The sequence below is a fragment of the Drosophila simulans genome, chromosome 3R (genome assembly GCF_016746395.2).
Source record: "Drosophila simulans strain w501 chromosome 3R, Prin_Dsim_3.1, whole genome shotgun sequence".
Lineage (NCBI taxonomy): Eukaryota > Metazoa > Arthropoda > Insecta > Diptera > Drosophilidae > Drosophila > Drosophila simulans.
Window position 1 is genome coordinate 9,806,699 of NC_052523.2, and position 14,625 is coordinate 9,821,323.

Consider the following 14,625-nt stretch of genomic DNA (forward strand, 5'->3'; position numbering starts at 1 on the left):
CTGAGTGCAATGCATATTCATAGCGAGCCGCTCGTAATTTATGCCGAAACTCAAAACTAATTTGACAGGAAATAATTAATTTGGCATCGAAAGAGTCCAAAATAAAAGTGCTGCCAGCCGGTGCCAATTAAAATTATTTCGCTTTCATTACCCAATGGAGCAGCCGTAATAAAAGTCTTACCCAAAGCCCAAAGCCCGAAAAAAGAAACCCCCAGCCTCTGTCCAATCCCGGAGACAAAGACAGCGAGGAAAAGGCAAAAACTAAGCAAACCAAAAAAAAGTTTAAATAATGAAATCACTTCGCACCATCTCGAAATTGCTCATTAACATTTTGTGTTTGCGATATCAACTTGTGAAAATCACAGGGCCCAGCAGACTCTCCGCTGTGGCTGGGCTGGAGTGGAGTCCGGACTCCAGGCCATACTCCCAACCGAACTCCAAAAGACCAGGCAGACCAAATGCAGACCCAGACTCCGAGGCAGCAGCAGCTACTTGGCTTTTATTTATTATGCCATGTTGTTGTTGTCGCCGTTGAGAGGTGTTGCAGTTGCTGTTTTCTCCTGTTTTTTTCTTTTTTGTGAAGCTGACTCTTATTAGTTGGGTCAGTCCGTCTTACTTTTTTTTTGGTTTTTTTCTGTGTGGAGGAGGTGTGAAATCGGTTGCAATCCCCTCTTGACCGTCCCCTTCAACTAGATGGCCGGCTGGCTTCCTCCGCGGGTCGTGATTTGTCTGCAAAAGACACAAACAACTCCTCGGACCTCAACAATTTTTCTAAAGGTCGTTTGCTTTACCTTTGCATTTGCCTTTACTCAATGAAATTCGCTCAGCATCCCGAAACACGGGAAAAAAATTTGGTATTGTATATCATGAAGCTTAGAACAAGTCATTGTCTATCAAATATCAAATATAAATATTGCCTTAATACAAAGGGAAAATTTGTAACTAAAAACGAAGTAATAACTATTCAATAAATAACTTTAGAAAAGGTGTCAATTACTTTCGGTAATGTGTTATATTCTTTTCAGAAAATGTAATAATATCATATTTTATAAAAATGTAGTATTTAATTATATAAATATATTATATAAATTAAATATAACTGATTTTTTTAAAATGTCTACAACTTGCTTTGTTTTATTGCTATGATTTGTTATATTTTCCTTACCGCCCTCCAACGTGGCGTATACTTGTTTTCGGCATTGGCCACCTCTTTTCTTCGGGTGCAGTGCATCACACACCTCCCAGCAGCCAGGAGAACTGCAGTCAAAGTCAGGAGATAAGACGACTGGCTAACTGACTGGCTGACTGGGTGTATTTCAGTAGCCATTCGATTTATGTTAAATAAGCTGAACGCGAGCTCTGTTTGTTGTAAAATACCAATTGCCAGGCTCATCCGCACGGAGCAACAGAGACGGATGGACCTGAAGTGCTGGACTTGAGGTGGGAGTGAGATTCCTCTGTGATTCACGTTTCTGCATCATTTTATTTCTTTTCGATTTTTTTGTTCATTCCATGTGTCGTTGTTTTGTGGCTGATGGTGACTGTGTTGTTGTCGTCGGACTGCATCAGATTTCTTAATTTAATTGGCTTTATGCAAGAGGTTCTCATTTTCTGGTCGGGGGAGAACTTTATAGACAAACTGTCTGCAGGTCCTGTTCCTCCTGCTTCTCCGGCTCCTCCTGCAGGCCATCTCCAATCTGCGAGGCTGAAAGAATCGTGGGAATCGTCTATCTGGGCGCGTGTGGACTCGCTGCAAATGCAAAACAGCTTAACCCAATTTTTTGTTTCTACGCCTCAGTGCAAAAAAAAAAGAAAAAAAAAACGAAAAATCAATAAGAAACAAAAGAAAATGCTGCACGTAATTGTAAGTTATGAGCAACAGCCGCCGCAGTCAAAACAAGAAAAACAACGGCCAGAATAAAATGGAAATCGTTGAGGTTTTCCATCATCGCGTGCAGGTTGGCAGCGTTTTAAGAACAATTGCAGCGCATTTAAGCATAAATGCTAGCGAAAAATCCGCGCTCTCACACTCAGAGAAATATCTCCTGCATTTTATGGCTAAAACCATTTGGGAATTGCAAGGGAAAGGTTGTTTTAACGATAACCCAAAAGGCGTTTATACGTTTTACTATGAATGTGGCACTTTGCATTCTGAACGCTAGTTGGTTGAAAAAGCGTTATAAGATGGTTATTTCAATAATTTTAACATTAGTAAGCTGATTTTAAATTTTTAGTGTGCTGTGCATGCAATTGTATTAGTACGTATTGGTATAGGCGACTGTGAGGGTGTGCGGCACTTAATCATCAGCGTGAAATGCAGAAAATGAAATGGCCAAGTTGAGGCCAACTGTGCACTTGGCTCTTCTTTCCTCGCTCACGAGGAGTGTACATATATAATTAAGCCATAAATTCTGTTTTTATGATTTTCCACAAAGTTATGAATTTATGGCAGCCCACAAAGCACTCAAAGCCAGACACACACACACAGTCACAATAATTTGCGGCAAAAACGGAAGTGAATTTAAATGCGCGCGCATGCGAAATGGAAGCGAATCCCCCCTCCTCCCTCTCGTACAAAACCAGAAAGAAAATGAAAAACCGACTTGAGTTTCCAGAAGAGAAGACCAATCGTAGAGTTGGCCCGGCCATGTTTGGCCCGTAAATGTGTCGAGCACTTTGTGCAGACCTCGTAAATTTAACGCTTTTAAGTTTTATTTCTTTCACTTTTTTCGCCCGGTCTCGCTGCTCATTTCGCTGATGGATGTTGGCCGAGGGGCGCAATAAAATTTAAATATTTATTGTACTCTATATTTTGTTGCCATGCAAATTTGGCCGAGGCCCTACATTTTTTATATGGAGCAAGCAGCTCGTAGGGTGTCCATTTTAGATGGCATTTCGGCTACAAAAAAGTACACCGAATTTGCGGCATTAATTGCATAAAATTGCGCCCTGTCGCTGGATAAGAGTCCCTTTACAAAGAGCCACTGCTCACTGGGTCAATTAGCATAATCGCTTTTGAAATTGCAACCCGAACTCAAGTTGCAACAACTTGGGGCAACAACTTGGTCGACGCGTATCTTCAAGTGGCTGGCTAATCGCCCTCGATGCCATCGATCGTCGGGGTTGTCAAAATCGCCAGTACTCACGAGCCGCTGGAGTCGGGGTGGAAAATGAATACTATAATTAGCGTAATTACGCGAAATGCTCATAACTGCCCGTGTCATGGCTGCTTCCTAATGCGAAAATAACGTTATTAATTTCGAGCCAAGTGGGCAGGCACTTTGCCGCAAGGGCCACTTGATCTAGGCAGCGTTACCAAGTTTAAAAAGCCACCCCTGGGGAGAAATTAACTACATATTACATTGCAATTATAAAAACAATCGAAATACTCTATTTCGATGGGGGAAACTAAAAGGTAGGTCGTATTTTATTGTTATGAACATGATCAAGAGTTACATCCAAATAAACTTTCATAATGGAGTTGCTACTCAGAATATGGATACATCCCACCATATCTTTTTAATAATAGACTATAGGATTTAGATGTTAAATAGATTTACCTTTTTAAAGCAGGGATTGCATGGTATATATATAAACGATGGTAAAGATTATAATCACGATTAAAATAGCCATATTATTTTACACCCACTTTCAAAAGAGTATTGGCTAGTCTTCTCAAGGCAAGTGCTTGCTCGCATTATCCTTCGAAAGTATCCTTTTCATGCGGACCCTGGACAGGAATATTCATAATGACTTGTCACTAGCGCGGCGTGCGCTAAATGGGCAGGTGCAATTGAGTCCGGCGACTGGGAGACGCGGTCCTTTCGGCGAGCGATGTTCTTGTTTTCATAAAATTGCAATATTAATGCGGAAAATCTTTGGGGCAGGGGCACGGAGCGAGGAGCACAGGGACAAGGTGTGCAGCAGGCCATCATTTGGTGCAACCCGGCGTGTTTTTGTGCCTCGAAAGCCGCTCCACATGCTTGACATTGATGCAATTTCGATTGCCGGCAGCTGACTGCAAGTAATCCCCCTTCTGGCCGACATATCCGCACTTAGTCGCAGCAATTAAACGAGATTAAATCGCCGGTGCAAAGCTGCTCCAAGTGGAAATATGTGCCCATGTCCATGTCCATATTCATGCCCAACGCGAGGCGCAATTATATTTGAAAATGCAATAAAATATGGCTGGAGGAGCTGCAACAAAGCGCAGCTTGATTTGCATAAATATTTTTTGTTGCACAGAACCAGCGAGCAATTTCATTGTTGCCACTCACTCGAAATGCGGCCAGAAGATGGAGGACTGTGGGGCATAAATTATACTCATGGTGGGGCAGCGAGTTTAGGAGAAAGAGTGCTTATCTCGGAAGGAAATTAGCTGATAATATGCAAAACACGCCGCCAAATTGCAGCCTGAGCCAAATTTCAAATTGTTACCCTGCGCAAATAAACACGAGCATGCTTATGAGCAGTGGAGCCCATTTAAAACCCATTTCGTTCTGAAATGCAACCACTAATTCGTTCTATATAGATGCATTTCTTGGCTACTTCTATTCAATTAATTCCGTTTTCAGTTTTTCATTTAAAAATTAATCGTTACCTTTCATAGGCAGTTTTTACTGTACTTGCCCCAAATATCCTTACGTCTTTGAATAAATATTCTCGAACTCGTACAAGCAAATGAAATTTTGATTCGCTGTGGTTTTACGACGATGTAAAGTAAAAGTAAAAAGGTGCAAGAAAAACATATGGAGGTGTGCATAAATTCCGATGAATTTGAGATCAGCATTAGTAATTTTATTTCTCCGTGCTTGACCGATGTTGTAAAATCACGTAATTCATGTAAATCAACATTAAAGAAAGTCCAAAACATTCAATACAACTTCGTTCTTTGTTTAGTTCTTTAAAAAGCACCGAATAAATAGTTTTCCAATAAACTTATGCATATAACTAATAAGTTATTGTATCTAAATATAGATGATAATATATTTAGATTAGATTCGCCCTTATCAACATTTTGAAATCGCGTCGAGTCAATTTTTTAAGTGGAAGTTGTAAGTATCTATTTCCGTTGCTGTATCATCTATTATCAGTAAGATTTTTGAAGTTAAGAAGTATCTATAGACAAAATTTAATTATTTTAAGTGGAAATCATAAATAGTGCTCTACTTTTTAAGATATGGAACCTTATGAAGTACTTGTGAAAAAAGCAAGGTATATGGGCGCCGTGGCTTAGTTGGTTAAAGCGCCTGTCTAGTAAACAGGAGATCGTGAGTTCGAATCTCGCCGGGGCCTATCACAAATCGGTATGCAATATTTTTTATTTTCATCCTTCCATTATTAAATATTTATAATTTAGATGCCAATATATATACCATCCCTTATAAAAAACTACCTATTAGTACTCTTCGGTTGTTAAATAAATTGTAGCCTGACCTCGAAGTTTATACACTGTACTACATTGTATTCATTCTTGTTTAATATAATCTAAAACATTTTTCCATTGCAACCTATTGTGACCATTTAAGCGCCTACAAATTGTCTCATTTAAACATTGAAACGCTTCTGATTTCACAATTGCAACGTCAATGGCAATTTGCTGTGTTGTCAGCTTGTGGAATTGAGATTCTAATGAGTTGATTGAAGGCTGTACGAGCAGATTGCAGTGGGGCGGAGGCCCACGTCTGGATCTCCCAGGCTATTTGATTAGTAGACCCCAACAGACCAGAATCCACTCCGGCGCAATGTGAAATGCAACTGAAAACGGCAAACAGAAAACGGCAGCGGCGGCAAATGTCCATCAAATGTCACGATCTGCTGCCTGTGCAGATCAATCGTTCGATCGATCGATGGATCGATTGCTCTGGGTAGGATAATTACCCGGATCACGCAACTGGAATGGAGTGGAGTGGTGGTGCTGCAATTGCAATCGTCTAGCCTAGAAGCGTTGGGTGACCTTGCAACCGCATTTCCCACACCGCCCCTGGGAATTATGACTGAAAATGAAATTGGCCACTTGGCCAGCTGTTTGTCGGTCCTCTGTCCGTATCCCTGTATTCCTGGCCCTGATCCTCCTGTCAGTGTCAAAGGCGTCGCTTATCCAGGATTAACTTTCTACGTATCCAGCACATGGCTGAGCGGCTCAGGTGCAGTAAAGAAAAATTAAAATCGAAAAAAATACTTATTTGAAAAGGTATGCTGCTCTTTTGAAAAAGAAACCCTTCTTAATTCAATACAAATTAGCTAGAGATTTCAGAATCAACAAATATGCGACTTTAGCCTTACATATTATGATAAGTTCAAATAAATAGAATAGGTCACGACATTTCTCCCAGTGTCTGGGGCGGAAGCACCTCGAGGGGCCTAACATGTGCATCTCTCGGATGCGAAGGTACATTGACAGGTTTGGGCTGCAAAAATTATGTTGCCAGCGTTCTGAGCGAAGTCTCCTGCCGATGTCGGCAATTATTTATTATCCTGTGTGTGCCCGCAGCCATTGCCACTCTTGTCCTGTCCCTTCCAAGCTTCTTCTCCCTGGAAACCCCTTCCCCTTTGTGGGCTCAACCCCTTCTGTCGTTCAAAATCAGTGCCGCCACTTCGTCGTCGTCGCCATTTAAGTTTGCTTTTTGATTTTTTTTTTTGGTTGTTTGTTGCTTCCCTCCACTTTTGTGTTTCATAAATTGTCGTGGTTGATTTTTGGTTTTTTCTTGTTGTTTTTGTTGTTGCCCAGGGCGACGCATTGCCTTTTGTTGTTGCTGCCACCGCCTGCTGTGACTGAGATTCCTTGTCTCCGCGAGAACGAGATGGATATACGGCCCAGAGCGAGAGGCAGCGAGGTGTCTCCACCCATATTCCAGATTCCAGTGGCTCACTTCCACTCGCTTTCGGATTTGAGTGGCAATTTGAGTGAGACTGCGACTGCTGCAGTCATGGGTCTTTCATGCGAGGCATTTGATTTTTCGGTTGGATAACATGCGAATGAATGTTTCCAATTGATAAGAGATAAAGTGCAGTGATTGTGGTGATTTAATAGTTCAATTATACCACAGCAATTGGAGCAAATTCGTCGAAAAGTTTTATAGCTTTCGAGAACGATAAAAAAAAACAAATAATTTTGAATTCTGTATACTACGTTTATAACAGATACTAAAGAGATAAATGAAACCTTATTACAGTTTATACTTTTACCTTATATGAACATTTAAAGGATTCAAGTTAGGAAAGTTGGGGTTATTACTGCTTTTGTGAGTTAATTAATTTTTCACATTAATTTTTCTAAAGCACCTGAATTGCTTTTTAAATTTGATGGATTCTACACAACCCATATTTATAGTTCAAATTACTTTTGATTTCACAGGCCTGAAGACAATTCCTTCATAATTCCCATCTTGCAACTTAGCAGCCTGAATCATCTTCTTTCTTCTGTTTTGCTTCCAGCACTTTCGCATCATATAACATACGTGGCGACCTGCCCCCATTTATTTTCATATAACAGCTCCATAATTTTCTTAATGAACGATTTTCTGTGTGAAGGTTGCCATTGTCATTGCGTTGCAATGTAAAGGGGTCACCAGGGGGGGAGTTTGAGAAGTAGTGGTGTGGGGGTTAGGATCCCCCCTTTTCAAACAGAACCTTTTAACGTTAGTTTGTTGCGTTGATTTCGAAGCAAATGACAGAATATTGCGGTTGTTGCCAATTACTCACGCACACAAACGTACTCGAATGCATTGGCCCACACGTACACATGTATATTCATGGAGTCTAAATGTGCGTGTAAACCCTACCCCACCGCCCCCCGCCCTTCGCCTTGCGATCTTGCCTTTTGTTGAATGCATTTTCAATGGCATTTGTGATTCGCAATTGGCTTGTAATTGCTATATTTAGCGTAATGGCAGTCAAGAACCCCCAGCATTATGTATTACGGAAAAAGTATCTAAGGCCAAACCGCCCACGCTCACCCGTACAGTGAAGCCCACACGAACAGGTGGTCTCTTCCTCTTGGGACTTTCGGTTTTCATATCATTAAAGCGGAAACCCCTTAGCAAAACTGGGTTACATTCCTAACATTCGCATGAGCATCGACTGTAGCCATTAACCTCTTTGAGTTTGAGCTCGAATCTGTTGGCCACACTCTTCGACAAATATTTGTGCCAAAATCCATAAGTTTTCAGAGAATGGTATCAAAAAAGTATAAAAACACAAATCCACTGGCCGCAGGAACCTGTCCTTCGAAAGATGCGCCTTCAAGGCTTGACAACAGCTTCTGGGCAAGAAGAAAGCAAAGTTTGGGAACTTGAAGAACGACTATTCAATACTCTGCATTATTTCAATTTCAACGTTAACCAATTTAAACCATCTTCTTTATGTTTTTTTTTTCTTATACCGAATCTTACGAAGATTTCTCGGTTAATTATGCAATAATGTTTAGTTTCGGATGCCTTTTACTTTAGGTTTTTAACTGTGCCATTTTGCTATCTTCATAACAGTTAATTAGATATGCTTAATGATTTTGTTTATCAGCAATTTGAATACTAGTTAATCTAATTGTGTGCACATTAGCCAACTTGGTAAAGATTGATCTACAGCCCGAACATGTGTACAAAGTGTGTGTGTAAGCCGAGCTCAGATGCCCATTCGCAGTGCTAAGGGCATCGCAAACAACAAATACTCAACACATGTCCTGTGCCTCCGAACAGTGGGATTGGTACTGCTCTTGGATTGGAGTGGGATCGGATGGGATGGGATTACGATTGCCGGGCCAGCAAGCGCCAGTCCCCAGTGGAGTTGCGCCTGGGACACTGGCGCGGCTTTTCGCCTTGTTTACGCTAAGATGGCGTATTGTATAACATCATTATGTGGACTTCGTTCATGTTCATGTCATAATTTTGCACAGTTCAGGCCGAGGAGTCAGCACCAAAGTCAGCAGTGCATTCCAAGCGCCAGTCCCGCTACCCCTGCCCCGTCGCCATCCGCAGTCTTCTTGTCCAGGCGCAGTCTCATCTCCAGCCGCGTCCTCGGTCTCCAGATTTGCAGGCTACAGGCTGCAGGCTATGGGATTGAAGCTCGGATTCGTGAATAGAATCGGCATCGTTCTGGGTATTGGCATCAGAATGTGGCGGTCGCTGTTTGTGTCATGTTTGGGGCTGCGTAATTAAAAATAAATTTTCGCCCTCCGAGGATTCAGGAGCGGATTTGTTAATATTGAATCATTTTTCATTAATATACTCTTACCAATTTATACTCCTTTTTTAAAAAATCTCTTCAAGATACAATTAAACTATAGTTAAATGTTGTTTCATTTATTTTACCGATTCTTTAGATTAGATACAAGATATTTTTTAATTGGTAAGATCATTTTTTTGCCATATTATACTCAAATAATAACTAAGTAAAATAAAAAATAATTTAAAATATTTCTTGCTTTAAATTATCCTGCGCCCAAATGCTTTTTCAGCCCCTCGCAGCTCCGCTCCTGTTTGCCATCGGCTGCTACAACACTTTTCGTTACTTTTTTAATTTAATGAATATTGTGGGACAATTTATTAGCGAACATATTGATTTCAGCGTTTGCCGTGTTCCACCGATGTCTCGTGTGCATGTGTTGTTGTTGCTAAGTTTATACGGTAGTTACTAACATAAATAGCAGCAATTTGGCCAGACACCAACAGCAGAGGCATAGCGCAGCGAAAGAGGGTCCCATATGGAGGATCAGTACAATCTGTACGATTTGGCCGATCTGTGGCACTGGATTCGATCCGGACGCAATCGCCGCTTGCTGAACAAGCGTACAATTAATATGCCCAGGCTGCCGCCGTCGCCGCCCTCGCCACAGGAGGTCCCCCGCAGCTGGGGCACAGGTCCCCAGTTCTCCCCACATAACCCCACATATACCCGCGGATGCCTGCAGATCCCGATCCTGGTGAGAGACTCGGCGACTTTCCGAAAACGCTCCGATTCGAGCCCAAACTCTGGGGGAGCCCTGCCACATCCCTGTGTGTTTTTCGTATTTGACTTTCGCAACGGCCGAAAGCTGCTGCTGAGTGCGATTTATAGCTCTTAACAAATTGTTAATAAATATTTTATTTATATTGATGAGACAACACGAAATTATTCACAATTTACTCATTCGAGTTTTGTACGTACCGGCGATCGAGTGTGTGCGTGCCTCAAACCTCTGGAATGCCTCCCGCAACTTTTGAGCTGCTCCTGATCTTTAAAGTGTTGTGCCCATTAATTAAAAAAATATTTGTATTTTTTTTGAAGTAAGAACAGCTGAATTTTATAATTACTATCAATATTTCGGATTTTAACGCATTAAATTAAATTTATTGTTTGTATATTATTGTATGTGATTGTATATCTTAATTTATTTGATTTATTTCTAGCATGATTTTATAGTTTTAAGGATCCCTTTAAAATTCCAAGGTTATATTACATGTCATTTTGTAGTCGATCAGCATTTTACCAAATATTCCCGTTAATCTTCGTGGCGCTCAGTGTTGATGAAATAATTTCAGTGTTCATCTGCGCATTTGTTTCAATTACCGCGCAGATCCCCATATGATTGATCTGTGTCCAGTCCTCATCTTCCGATGGCACCCTGTAATTAGCGCGTGAAATGTATATTCGCTCCATTACTGTTGCTTATTTTTTTCGGCCAATTGAAATGGAATTTAAATGAGTTTGGTTGCGGGCAGTCGTGGTGGGAGCAGGAGTGAGTGGTAGTAGTGCACATCCCACACCCCCGCCATCCACCAGCCACCATCCAACATCCAACAGCCAACATCCCATATCCACTATCATGGTCAGCAGCTGTCAATCACAATGATTTATGTCGCCGCCTGTTGCGAGCGAGAGCATCTGAGCGATCCAACAGATCGCTGTGCATTTGCCTACATCAGCGAGTCAATTTATCTTTCCGCAGTTGCAGCGACGAAGCTCATCAAGCGTCGGCTTCTTTCTTCCATAATCGCTCACCTCCCCAGCCCCTTTCCAATTCCTCGCCCCCACCCTTTTGACACCACCCCCCCTCCACTCGAACTGGCGCTTATAAATTTTTTCATTTGAATTTCATTTCAGTTCATTGCTTAATTGTCGCCGCTTTTGATGAATTGTTTGTTTGGATTTGCCGCGACATTTGTTCAGTTTCTCAAAAACGACAAACTTTCTTTCTTCCCGCCGGAATGTGAATGTAAGTCATCAAACCATATGGGATGGGTTGTAATCCTGAAAAATACAAAAACTATTCTACTTACTATTGCAATCTAAAACTGAGAGAGAAGTTTGCGTATCTATTCGGAAGTTGATACAGATAAAAAAAGATAAGATCTGTGTGGCTTATAAAAGGGGTTTTAGTATGTATTAAGCTAAGTGATAAAAAATAGTTTTTACTCTCCTATATACAAACATATTGCAGTAGTCATTGTGCTAAGTGTGCCTGTACTACTTGCCTTTTGTTATGAAATTATTACAGTTCCACTATTTGCTATAAGAGTACTTTTGCTAGAGGGGATCTCACAAAGTGATGGGAAACCCTGGCCGGGAATCGTACAAAACTCAGCCTGGGGGGCCTCTTTTGGCCGATGTGGCAGATGTTTCCCCTGTAATTTGGCATTGTTAGCCGTCTGGCGTTTGGCCCGATCCGTTCGTGCCGCAGCCGCTCGATCGGCGGCCATCTTGGCTACCTACTGGAGCCATTTACATTCGTCTGGGACCGAGTGGATGGCTAAAACCGACCGGAGGACATTATCTTGGCTGTGGCATCACAATTTACCAATCAAATAACAAATGCGCCACCAAAGATGCTTATTAATGGCGGCCAACGGTTGAGACGCGGCTCCGTCAAACTGCAACTTCTACTTCAACTGTGTACACCCATCCACATCCACATCCACATCCACATCGACATCCATTCCCAGCTCCAACTCGCCCCGAATCCGCTTTCAGTCCCAGCCGCACATAATTTCCACGAACTCTCCATTGTCGATAATAATTGATTTGATTGATGCTTCGACGGCTGCCGATGCTGCTGCCTCAGCCTCTGATCTTTCCACCGCTGATTGGTCCCCGCAGCTCCTGCCCCCTCCTCCACGCAGCCTCTGTTTTTGTTTGGGGAGCAATTATGGGGATCTTCAGCGTCGTCTTTTATAGGGTCTCGGGAAAATGGCGCTCTTAATGGAACTACAGATACTCCTGCAAGACTTGGCGCTAACCATAAAATAGTAAGTTTTATTTATTCAATTATATCTCAATTCTTGCAACATATATTGTTTTAAATTTGATTTGCTTATGGTTTGCTTAATACAATAAGTATTAAATAGACATAAAGAACAAATGGGAGATCTGGAGATCTTAATAATACAAACGCGCAAACAAATATGCCATCAACTTGTGTGCCCCTCACAATTGAAATTTGAAGATTTAATTTATTAAGGCCAACATTATCTCGCTCTAGATCGCAGATCTTGGCACCCTTTCCACATGCTCATCCCATTCCCCTTTTCCCTTGGCTTGTTAACAAATTACCCCAAAACAAAAGGCCGAAGGGGAATTTGCATGCTCATCACGACGACGCCGGACTCAGATTACGATCGACAAAGCCGCCAGCTGACCTTAACTCATGTCCAACGGTTTCGGGGGATCTGGGGGATCTAAGGAGACAAGTGTAAAGCGTTTCGGGCAAATTGTGCTAGTCAAACAGGACGACATATCGAGTGTGAAGGAGGTATATTGGGGACCCGCTATCCGTATCTCCATCGGATAGCCATCGCAGGCGTTGCTTAGTTCCTGGGTTCGGCAAGAAACAAAAGCGATGCTGAAATTCCGCTTAAGCACAACTCTTATGCCTTTCAAAACTAAATTAATCTTCATTGGAAGCCATCGACAGCCGGAGGAAGAGATGTGGAGGAGCTGAAATGAGGGCTCCGTTTGGATTGAAGCCGCCAAGAAAAATTAGCGCAAATGATTGACAGCCTAAATGGGAATTTAATGGTAAACTTTAGTTGAATTTTGCTTTTTCTGCCAGAGCATCGTTCTGAAGACCCCAAACCCAGAGTTCGCTATAATTTGCCGCAGAAATAACCCTGAAGGATCGGGTGAAATCGCTCGCTGTAAAAAGTAAAAGTTAAATTGTTTCCACAAGCAAAATTGATACCAAATTGATGTATCTTTTTCTTATTCTGTTGATGTTTTGCAGAAACGATTTAAAAGGAAGAAAAGAGGCTGCAGAACCGTTATAAGAGCAATTCTTCCCGCTCAGGTCACCTTGAATTCTTTAATGTACAAATTCATGGTGGGCATCCGAGTACTATATACCATAGACTATAATTTTATGATCACTTCACATTTAATCCAGACACTCAAATTGGACTTACAACTCAGTTAAAAAGAAATTTATGCAAGCATGTTACATATTAAATTTTAGGTATTTTAATACATATTCTGAGTCAGAATTTCCGAATCGGTTGATCCTGAAGCTCCAGTCACCCTCTTACCTCGACTCCGTCCAGACACTCTCCCTATCTGTGGGCATTTGAAATGCTTTATTTGCATTTTGATGCGACGAGAGGCCCGAACAAGGACGACCAAGGGGGTCGTGGGAGGGAGGGGGCTGGAGGGATGGGAGACAGAAGTGCATTTTTGCACGCAATCCTTGCACCTACTGCAACTGCTGACTGACCTGACGTCACTTGGCGGCAGCGGACAATTTATGCGCCTCTGCGGGCTGCCTTTTGCCTTAAACCCCCTCAAAAGCCTCTGCAACCTCGATCCCCCACCCTTGGTTGGGGACTCCAACCCCCCGTCCCGCCCTCGACTGCCCTGTCAGTCAGTTATCGATATGTCTGGGCAGCGACTTGGCCTGCTGGGTTCCATGTGCGTGTCATCAAGTTGGTCTAAAGTGACAGTCGCGATTTAATGGCGCAGAGTCGGTCAGCGAAGGCGTTCCCACCAGACCCTCCCCTTTCCACACCTTCCAACGACCATCGGACCATCTACACCATATCCATCCAAATGGACTGAGTACATATACCGAGTGAATAATCAATCGATTTCAGTTCAATTAGCACCTTTTAGTGTGCAAAATAGCGCGAACGAGGCCCAACTCGGCCCACTCGAAAGTTCCTGCGATTGCAACTCCTGTTCGCTGTCAATTTCGCTGTCGGCGATTGTCAAAAGTTAAGTGCTCCCCTCGAAAGTCGGCGGTTTGCAGCCGACTCAATGTCAGAGCTATATAAACACATAACTGCAAATTATATTTGCCATTGTAAGGCTGTTTTTTTTGTGTTTGATAGCGCCGCGCACAACCTTCACATAGAAAATCTCTCAACAAGAAAATTACAGACAAGCGGCACAAAAGTTATATAAGCGGGGGAAAAAGAGGACTGAGGCGCTCACCAAAGTGGGCAGTGCAAGTTATTTTCTATCTTTATAATATTTATAAAAGGGTCTTCGACCATCTATCTCTTTCTAAGTAGGGGATTAACTTGGTTCTGCTCAATTTTCGGTTAAGGGAAAAGGGAAACGAAACGAAACGAAATGAGGCGAAATAAAAATTGAAAATTATGATTGGCCTGAAGTCGAATTTTCTGTGTAATTATCCACACCGAAATTGAGGTCCTATCGGTG

The 14,625-nt window shown here is 42.1% G+C and overlaps 1 non-coding gene across 1 annotated transcript; it reads left to right on the top strand.

Moving 5' to 3' along the window:
* The first annotated feature begins 5,221 nt into the window (after nucleotides 1–5,221).
* Nucleotides 5,222–5,295, top strand: Trnat-agu. The gene has a single exon. It is a non-coding gene; the product is annotated as a tRNA-Thr (tRNA).
* The last annotated feature ends 9,330 nt before the right edge of the window (nucleotides 5,296–14,625 follow it).